The sequence below is a fragment of the Calonectris borealis genome, chromosome 10 (assembly GCF_964195595.1).
Source record: "Calonectris borealis chromosome 10, bCalBor7.hap1.2, whole genome shotgun sequence".
Classification (NCBI taxonomy): Eukaryota; Metazoa; Chordata; class Aves; order Procellariiformes; family Procellariidae; genus Calonectris; species Calonectris borealis.
The window spans coordinates 11,804,604-11,814,429 of NC_134321.1; the positions used below are offsets into that span (position 1 = coordinate 11,804,604).

Here is a 9,826-nt window from a genome sequence, read left to right on the forward strand (position 1 = left end):
GAACAGTTTAACAAGCTGAAGTTTGGAGAGTTTGCAGAGTGCATCTGTTTTGGAGTGACAATATTTCCAGGGAACCAGGATTCCTAAAACCAATTACGTTAATCAGTAATATGTTGTAACTCCTCTGCTTTGGGAACACTGAGATAACAGGTCACCTTTAACTTACTGACACACTTTGAATTTTGACTACTGAATACTTGCAACAATCTACACATTGAGCATCAGCTATTTGTAGCACTCGGCAAACAGAATAAAAAAGGTGAAACTCTGAATGATTTTTATCAGCTCTCTGCAGGTCTAAAAGTCTTATTTAACAAAGAGTTTCTATACTTGCTGAAGTTAAGCATACACTGAAGATAAGCATAAGCCTGAAAGCTTTGCTGAATTCATACTCCGTTAGGTATGTTTTTACAGTTTTTGCTTAATCTGGGTCACAGCTAACAGCTGAGTAGTGATACCGAGTGTAACAACCAGGACTCCAGGGAGGGTGTGGATGCTATTTTTGACCCACTTAAATTGATTGCTATTCAAGTTTTGTGTCAGTTACAACATGTTACAAAGATACTGAGACTCTACAAACAGGCCCAAATTATCTTCTTGATTTAATGACACCTCGCTTTCTTATAGGCCTCCAGAGCCCTTTAGCTTTTTACCTTGCCTGGTGGCTTTCTTTTCACCCCAGCATGCCAAGTCGGCTGATCTCATTGAATATTGATATGTGAAAGGAACAAGCCTTCCCTTTATTTAACGTGGGTCTTGTTTGCTCTTCCTGGCATTGGATCATTATTACGTCTGCAGGGAGGGTTAGCTTTTAATCTACGTGTTATTGTAACATGTCTCCATCAAGATAGAGGCATGCCCCAGCAGGACAAGGTGCTGTGAAAGTTCAGGTTGTTGCTGTTAGCTTCCAGCAAAGGAAATTATTTTTCAGCCACCCATGTTGAATTGCCAGTGGCCAACACGGAAACCTTTTGTCGAACAAAAGCTACTGGACCATTGATATTTACAACGCCTAAGATGCCGCCCAGCCAGACCAGCAAATCAAAGGCCGAATCTTGAATTTGCTACTGAAGGCTTGATTTTGTTAAGCTTGACTTGCCTAAGAAATCTTCTGTCGTTATATTAATCCTATTGATTTGAACATGAACCCAATCCTTTTCCTACTGAAATTCCCCCTGAATAGAGTGAGGAGAAGCCAAAACTTGTGGATTACTCCAGTGAAAGAATATGCTATGAGCGGGCATTACGGGCTTTGAGAAGAACAGAACAGAACACTGTACACGATTATAAATCACGGGATCATGCTCTTAAACCAAACACAGGATCCTTACAAGCTTTCCTCTGAAATGAGTGGGAGGGAGGCTGTCAAGGCTAAGTCAATGCAACGCACCTTCGCCATAACTTTGGTTGACGGTTCTCCCAGCATACCTGCCTGTGGACAAACCACACTTTCCGAAGGCTTTTATGACCTTCACATACTGACCTTGCTCTTTCCAACAAAAGCAAATGAAGCTCCCAGCTCACGAGGAAAGACACTTAGAATATGACAACCTGCTGACACACATGATAAAAGTGTTTTTTTCAACTCAAAATAGCCAGAATACCCCTATGAAATATTCTTTCTCACACAACATGCTGTTTTCTCATTATGCGTGTTGACATTTTTCAGACTGACCTCAGCTAGATATTTTGTTCCGGAGTCCCCATTTAGTGGAACATTTAAACAATAACACTTTGAAGCATGCTCAGTCTCTCTTTTGAAGTCCATTCAGGCTCTGCCCTAGGGTCAGCAGGCGCATTCCAGCAATGATGCACGGACCATCTGCTGTACAAGTTTAAATCCCACTGGTCCTATACCTAGAGGTACTAACATGTTGCATAACTCGCACTGAAAAACAGCCTGTCAGTTCAAACAGGGTTTGGATTTATTCCTATAGTTCTCTTATCCTCCCACTGGAGGGCCTGTGCACAGTAACCTTTGAGTGTGGTTTCTGGGGACTACAAATTAATGAGATAAATTATAAGAAATGACATTAAGTTCTTGCATTCAAAACCTTTATTTTGCTTTGCCCACCTACACCCTGGTTCTGTGATTCCCAGAGCTCACTGTCTGGCATCTCACTTAGGTGCCTTCTTATTCCAGACTTTTCACTTAGGTGGGCTCTGGCTAAGTTACCCTAAATAGAGGTCCATGACTTAGTGTCAATTGCTGAACAAAGGAAAACCAGGACGGTATGATATGAAGGGTGAGTTTTCCAAGACAATGTCAATGATTCAGACGACCAGTGACCGTTTACTTGGGTAGGAATCTAGCATCAAAAACGTGACAAAAATCTCTGCCAAAATATGTCTTTGTCTATATATTTTATCCATTGTGCTTTAATGTTGACTAGTCATTATTAAACTTAACAATGCATTGGCTAAGGTTAATGTATTTCAGACCCAAGCACTGTTGGTCTTATTGCTGCTATGTAAACATAGAGGAAGGAGTGGTCCCTGCCCTTGGGAGTTTAAAATCTAAACTTGGACAATACACTTCAAACATATGGTATATCCTGCAGGCTGAATTACCAAACTTCAATCAGCATTAGCCTTAACAATTAATTTATGTTGCACATATGTTCTCTATTTGGGGGCATTAGCCCTGATGGGCCCCTTGAAGGAAATGTGAGTGTATGTACAAGCTGACCTTTTAATGATGGCAGAAGGACACAGCAACAAGCAGGAGGCAGCCAGTTGAGACCTGTGGGTTGGAGCATGGCACGAGGGTAAGCATGGCAGAGGGACATAAACAGGGTACAAAAGAGGGAGATTTGGAAGTCTTGTAGCATAAGCAATGGAGAACAGCCGTAGCGGAGCAAGTTTTTCAAAGCCGCTCTAGCACTAGTTGAGCACCAAAATAAGTGGGCACGTTTCCACTTTAGAGTATCTGTCACTTATTTAGATGCCTCCTTGGAAACTGAGCTCTCCGGAAAATCTGTCCTCAACGGTGGGTGCTGAGCACTAGACAATCTGGCCTGTTCGTTTTCTCAGTATGTGGTTCATCTGTTCTAAGGAACAAGTCCTTCTGGAAACGTAAAAAAAAAAGGCAGAAAGAAGTGTTGGATACAGAAAAGCACGCAAGCTGCCTCGTGGGCTAATGATCAAGAAAGGCAGAACAAGCAAAATTTCATAAACCAGATGAAGTCAAATGTCTAGCCGCCAGGACCCCTTACAAACATTGCAGTAGTCCAGGAAAGATGGTGGACATGGGTTAAAGCACTGAGAAGGAGTCAGAAGATATGAATTGGCTGATTTGCTTCCTCTCCCTGCTCAAAATGTTCTTATCTGTCCAAAAAAAGCAGTGAAACAGGAATATATGCCCCACTACCCTACAGGAGAAAATGGTAAACATTCGTTAGGATCAAAATATGGCCTCAGATGGAAGAAGCAGCCCATGGGGTTGAAGCGAGATCCTCTGAGGTTTTCTGCCTCCACAAAACAGAGTTGAAAACAGCACAACAGAGCATGAAGGGACACAAAGCTGAAAAGCATAATGGACATGCTCCCATGTACGCAGAAATCCAGTCCCCAGCTGTGGAGGGACATAAATCCCCCGTTCGTTAGCCATGCCTCACGATGGAATGTGATGCAGCACTAGTGGTGGCCAGTCAACCTTTTAGTTAGACCTCCTTAGACCTTGCTGTCACCTCTGATCCCTGTGAACCAAAGCCGTTGCCTTTTGCATAATGCACCTCTCTCTCTGCGTCACCTCCAAACTTGTCCTTGAGTGTCCCTGGTGGGATCCTGTAAGAGGATTGGGTGGGCCAGGAGGGAGCAACTCCATTGTTTGAGCACAAAAAGCTGCGTTCATTAGTAGGCAGGCATCTTAGAACCAGTCATGGAAAAAAAAGAGTGGATTTGCCATTAAATCGGATATTCTTGGGGGTTTTCCTCAGCACAACTCCCTCTTTTAAGCTAACAGAAGCAATTGAGAGACCTGCCCAGTAATTCTTGAGTTCCAGTCCCAGCTCTGACATTAACTCTGAAGCCAATATAATCCTCTTGTTCCCTACAATAAGGCCTCAATCCTCCACTGCCATAAATCTTCCTAACTCCTTTCACATAACCCCATTTGAAGATTTGGTTCAGAAATTAGGGCACCACGGGGTGCAGTCCTGCAGAAATACCCAGGAAAATCTGGTCCCCAGAGAAGCCTACACTCCAAAAGAGCAAGACGTGTACTTGTGAGCTGTTCTCATGACATTTTAGGCCCACAGAGCCGTTACCTCCTGACAGGACATGTTCCTCTGAGATCCAGGCTTACGAGTGATGGATATCTCTCAGGATAATTAACTGTCTTCAGTTGCTGCTGCCAGAGAAGGGAGGGAGCTTTGCAGTGCCCACTGCACAGCCATAGATTAACTCTACGGAGGAGCTGCCAGAGACTTGCTTGGTTCTTGATCCAGTCCAAAGGGGCCAGGTCAGGAGTTGGTAATTACCCAAAATTTAAACAAGGTTCCTAGTTCACAACCATTGCCATTTTCTAGTTACATTTGCCCTCCTCTTGGTAAACAGCAAACATTTTCTTGGAAGCAGTCTCATTTCTTATGCCAGTGGCAAAATAAACCCCAGTTCATCATGGATGTGTCCTTTCCAAAGAATTACCACAAAAATGTCTGAAACCCTATAAAGGCTGTTAATGACTCTAAATCTCCATAGGGCTTTTTTCCCCCTTCCTCTTCCCTCTTTTTTTCCTTGCTCTGACGAGCTGGTGAGTTGGGAATGGTTTAAAATACCACAATAGCCATGGCAGCACATCAAGAAAGAAAAAGGAACAGGGTTTTGAAATACTTTGTGTAAGGCTCCAAGCACTTGAGTTGGTGCTTAACTGACTGGACTTTACCACACAGCAGTCAGATGATCTCTGCAGCTTTGGGAAATAGGAGAAACTCTGGAGAAGGGTGGGGGGGAAACGGTCTCTGCCACATTGGTCTTTATTGTCTTATGGATTTTATCACAGTATTGTTCTTTATTTCCTGCTATTTATAGGCTCTCATGTTTTGTGCTGCTTTCATGTTTGTGTTATCTGCCTTCCCACGACATGTTTCACCCCAGTCCTTGCCTACAGCTGGATCCATAAAGACGAGACCAATGGTTTTGAATGGCACATCAGGGCTCATCTTATTTCTCTGGGCGATGCATGCAAACTGCCCTTTTCTGAAGCACTAAGCAACCCAAGATGGGCGATTTAAACGATGGTGGTTGCTCTGCACACTCTTGCATAAAGGCACCGAGGAGTTTGCCACTGGGCTTTTGGGTATCAAGTGATGACATTCTTTAAGAGCCCCAGTCAGTGATGCTGGGGCTGCTTCCTCTGAAGTCCATGCTTTACGACGGATTTAAACCATCAGCCCATCAGTGCATGACTTGATGATAACCACTTTGGAAACTTCACCTGAATTATTTTATAACTCTCGTCTTTGTGCAAAGTCCTGCAGAAAGGATGTGCTACAGGGGCTATTCTTGTCCTAATTCCCCATGATTCAGGGATGTAACTCCACTTACCTGAACTAGCAAAAGTGAAGTTAGTTCTGGTATGAAACAAATGATGAGGTTTGTAAAAGTCAGGTACCTGCCCTGGTAAACTTACTGCCTAAAAGGTGGCTCCAATAGGCCGTGGGGCTAGAAATAAAAATGGGAGAGGTGCAAAATAACACTGAAATCACTGAAGTCAGTGATTTAATCCTATCAGCATTCTTGTACCTCACCCCACAGCAGTTTCCAGGCAGCCAAAACACCAACTCCAGGCACAAAGCAGAAACCAGGCTGCTGGTTAGGTGGGCTGGAACTGCGGGATTTACCCCCAACAACGGTCCCTTTGCTGCACTTAGCGAGTGACAGCCAGCCTCTCACACTGTCCACAGCTTGCATCACTTCTCCTGGTGTACAGAGCAGCCTGCCTTGGAAGCGACCACACAGCTCAATGCCAGTAACAACAGGGAAAAACCCTTCACCTAAACAGAGGAACAGCAAGCCCTGCTTTGGGACCCTTTCACAATACCTATCCAGCAGCAGCGCCTGCTATGGGCTGCTGGAGAATTACAAAGAAAATGAAACACTTGCTTAGAGATGAAGCCAGGCTTGGCCAGCTTTTGCTTATGGGATTTTTGGGCAAGTTACTCTCACTGTTTTACCTGTGAGTGCGTGCGAAAGGGCCGCAGAACATCCTTCTTCAGTGCTGCAGAGCAGCATAAAGGCACCTGTTTGTCAATGAGAGTCATTCTGTTTTGCCTCAAATTGTGCCTATTCTGGGAACATCCCTTGAAAAAAGAAGCAGAATTTTTCTGTAAACAGTGTGAAGTGCAGCTTTCTTATTCAGACAGTTTGACTCTTATTCAGACAGTTTGACACAGGTTTCTGTAGTTATCCTTCACTCCCTATAGCAGCCAGACTGAAAGAGGAGACATGATGGAAATAGAAAGCATCTATGATGCACCAGACTAAGCAAAAATAAAGCGCAGTGCAAGGAGAATTAAGAGGTGGCAAAACGCATGCTCACGTTGGTGAGTCCCGGGATTCTTTCTAAGATGATGCTAAGAAGCAAATTAATGTCAAGCCATGAACATCGCTAAAGCAAATGCCTTGTCTCCCAGGCACCAGTGAGTCCCAAAAGCTGCCATTTAAAATTTTTAGTGGCCATTACAGTGAAATCATCCATTTTATCATATGCAAACAATGTGGGGAAAGCTATGTGGCAATCCTTTTTCAGGGTGGGAGAAAAAAATTCGCCACTAGGAACTCCACCACACTGGAAAGCAAAGACTGGACCAACTCTCATCCCATCCGAGATACAATTAAAAGTGTGAAACCAAAGATTTCCAGCAGAGACTGCTGCAGAGGCTTAAAAGATAGTGGCTCTGGAGCAACCCCTCTAAAAACATAGCCCCAGCCCTTCCAAAAAGTGCCGAGTGCCTTGGTGTCCATGGGGATCAGCATGGACGGGGGGTGTCACCTCTCCCAAGCCCAGCAGTTACATTCTCCTTCTGTCCTTTGTTTCAGCTGGTGAAAATCCGACTGTTTTCAGCTCGGTGTCTGGTACGAGCCAACTCCTGTTTATCTCCTGAGACGCGCTTTTCAGTGTGTCATCAGATGCCCTCTCGGCCACCATCTCAGGCACATTGACAGGTTGCGGTAGTTTTCCAGTCAGATTCTGAAATGGTTATTCACACTTTTACCACGGCAAGATTAGATTATTGTGATTCTTTACTGGCTGGCTTCCCAAAGCGGGCTCTGCACAAACTCCAGATGGTGTGAAATGTGGCTGGCAGGATTCGAGTTAAGAAGGGACAGTATCATCCATTCTGTTAAAACCTCTACCTTGGCAACTGGTTAGACAGCAAATTGATTTCAAAACTGTCCTTTTTCCCTCTGTGCACAGCTGAGGTCAGGTCTCTGTCAGCAATCTTATGATTCGTTATGGTTCGGAGTACGTTACCCGGGCTCACACTACCTGGTAAATAATTCTCTGAGGAGTGATTTCAAGGAGGTGAGGGTAGTTTAAACCTGATTTCCATCTGCTTGTTCTCCTCTAAAGCCTGTGCAAAAGCTGGGCGGGATACCGCAATTACACCCTTTGCAAACATTAGACGAGGGTGTCAGGGAGCGACAGGCTCTCCTGCTCTTACTGCACCAAAACTGCACCTGAAGAACGCCCCCTCCACCAGCAACTGCCTCCAGGCATAGGGCAGCAAACACGGCCCTCCCCGGGCACAGCTGGGGAGCAATGGAGATGCCAGCCTGATCCCCCAGAGACAGCCATCGAAATGCAGCACATCCCTGAAGCTCTTCTAAATTGCAGATGGCTAACCTCATCCCTTCTAACCCCAGTGCGAGCCACCAAGGGGACACCCGGACAGCGTCCAGGCTCCCCGCTCCTGCTTTTAGCACTGCGGGGCCTGATCAGAAAACACAGACCGCTGGTACGTGTTCTTATGTGCCATCTTTCACTTGTGTAAACAGTAGCTACAAAAACAATTGATAGGATAATAACTGGCTTCATACAGACCAGTACAAATAAAACCTTCCGGTGTTTTGGGCTTTTGTCTTCCTAGAACTTTCTTTTTCTGGAAGAGCACAATACGAAAAGTGTATTCCTTCGTATTTGATTTGTTTTTATGTTGAGCCGAAGAGTTAAGACCTTCCCTGATTTAGCTCATGGTGGCTAAATTCCTACAGTCTTTTCGTGCAAGTGAAAAGTCTTGGGCAGGCTGTAATGAGAGTCTAGTAAAGAGCGATCATTTAGCTTGTTTTTATTAACTGCTATTTGTAAAGCAATATGTGATTTGCTGTGTAAGAGGGAGAAAGGCTGGGGACAGCTTTTGCTGTGCAGTGGAATGGCATGGCAAACACGGCGTGCTCTGAGCTGTTTACCTTCCCCGTCACTTCTGCAGGGACCCTGTGACCTGCCACTCATGGACGTGGATATAAAAGCTCACGCTGTTTTGGTTGGGTTTTTTTTTTTTTGTTAGTGTGAGACAGCTGACACAGACTGTTTGCTTTGGAAAAACAACCAAACCCTTTTGTTTTGCATGAAGGGGGTGAAAAAACCCTGTATATAAAGAATTGCACTGACTCTGCAAACAGCTACTGCATAAGGAAGAGAGAGTGGCGGTCAGCTCTGGGGTCACGCTGACTGTCATTTTAAACCGACAGTGCCACTGTCATTTTAGAAATTCAGAAGCCTGGGGAAGCTGTTGAAGACACAAAGTATTTTCCCATATGGATAAAAATACGTTATTAAGAAAAAATAGCAGTGTGAGAGAACAGGCAAAGGCAGGATGGTTTACCTGAAATCATGAGAATTTGGAGTTCAGATAAAATGAGATACAGGTTGGTCTCTGATCCTTGAGTTTAGCTGATCTGCATTTGCCCTGGGAGCGGGAAGTATACAGAGACTTTTTGTATCACTTTTATACATCCACCATGTCATGCTGGACCAGTTGTCTGGCCATCTCAACACAGGAGAGCCAGCAGGAATGGCTTCAGGATTACCACAGCTTGTACCACCCTGAGAACAGCATCCAGGGCAGGAGTTACTGCAGTCTAAAACCAGCACTTTAATACCCACCTGCCTCAGTGCTACCTTGGGCATGATGCCACCAGTGAGAGGTGCTGACACACACCCATCAGTCACAGGTATCCATCCATCCCATTCACAAGTTTCCCCAAACCAGGAGGCCACTCAGCTGCTGAGTGAAGGTGCCAGCCCATCTCCCACCAGTACTGAGAGTACAGCCTTAGCATTAATCTGGAATGAAAACGCTACTAATTTTACAAAGGATGTTTTGATTTCTCACCACCTCATTTTAAAGACAAATTTTATCAGTATTTGTTCAGCTGAATCACTTCACCAGTGGGTAAGCTTGAGGTGTCTCTATATAGGCATCTAGAGCTACTTTAAAAGCTTGCGATCACCTAAGACGCCTGCATGGGGCTGGCAGGTAAAATGCAGGACCTACAGGAGACCCATATCCTCTTTTAGGGACAGATGGAGCTCATGTGGGACACATGGAGGCACTGTAGTATATCACAGTATCTTATATAGTACCAGATGCATATGGGTAGGCAACTCGACTGCCTCCTGTGTGAATCAACCAGATGTTTGCAGAGAATCTGCTCCCAGCTTCTTTTGCTGCTGAAAACTGAGCCACGAATGCATTTTGTGCATTTCAGAAAACTGTCCAACAGGAGTGCTGGGAAAGGTAATGCCTGCTTATTTTATGTAGAAAATCACAGACAGCCTATTTGTATCTCTGCACATGGGCCTTATTGTAGTGGGAGGTCA

The 9,826-nt window shown here is 44.7% G+C and overlaps 1 protein-coding gene across 2 annotated transcripts in view; it reads left to right on the top strand.

The window, feature by feature from the left end:
* LOC142086181 (uncharacterized) overlaps positions 1-8,078 on the top strand; it is a 29,432-nt gene extending 21,354 nt beyond the window's left edge. Inside the window, exon 11 of one of the 2 annotated variants that reach the window (XR_012674981.1) lies at positions 7-8,078. The gene's annotated coding sequence lies outside the window, so the exon portion shown is untranslated. The remainder of the gene's footprint in view (positions 1-6) is intronic. The other variant, XR_012674982.1, reaches the window with a different exon arrangement.
* Positions 8,079-9,826: the final 1,748 nt, after the last annotated feature.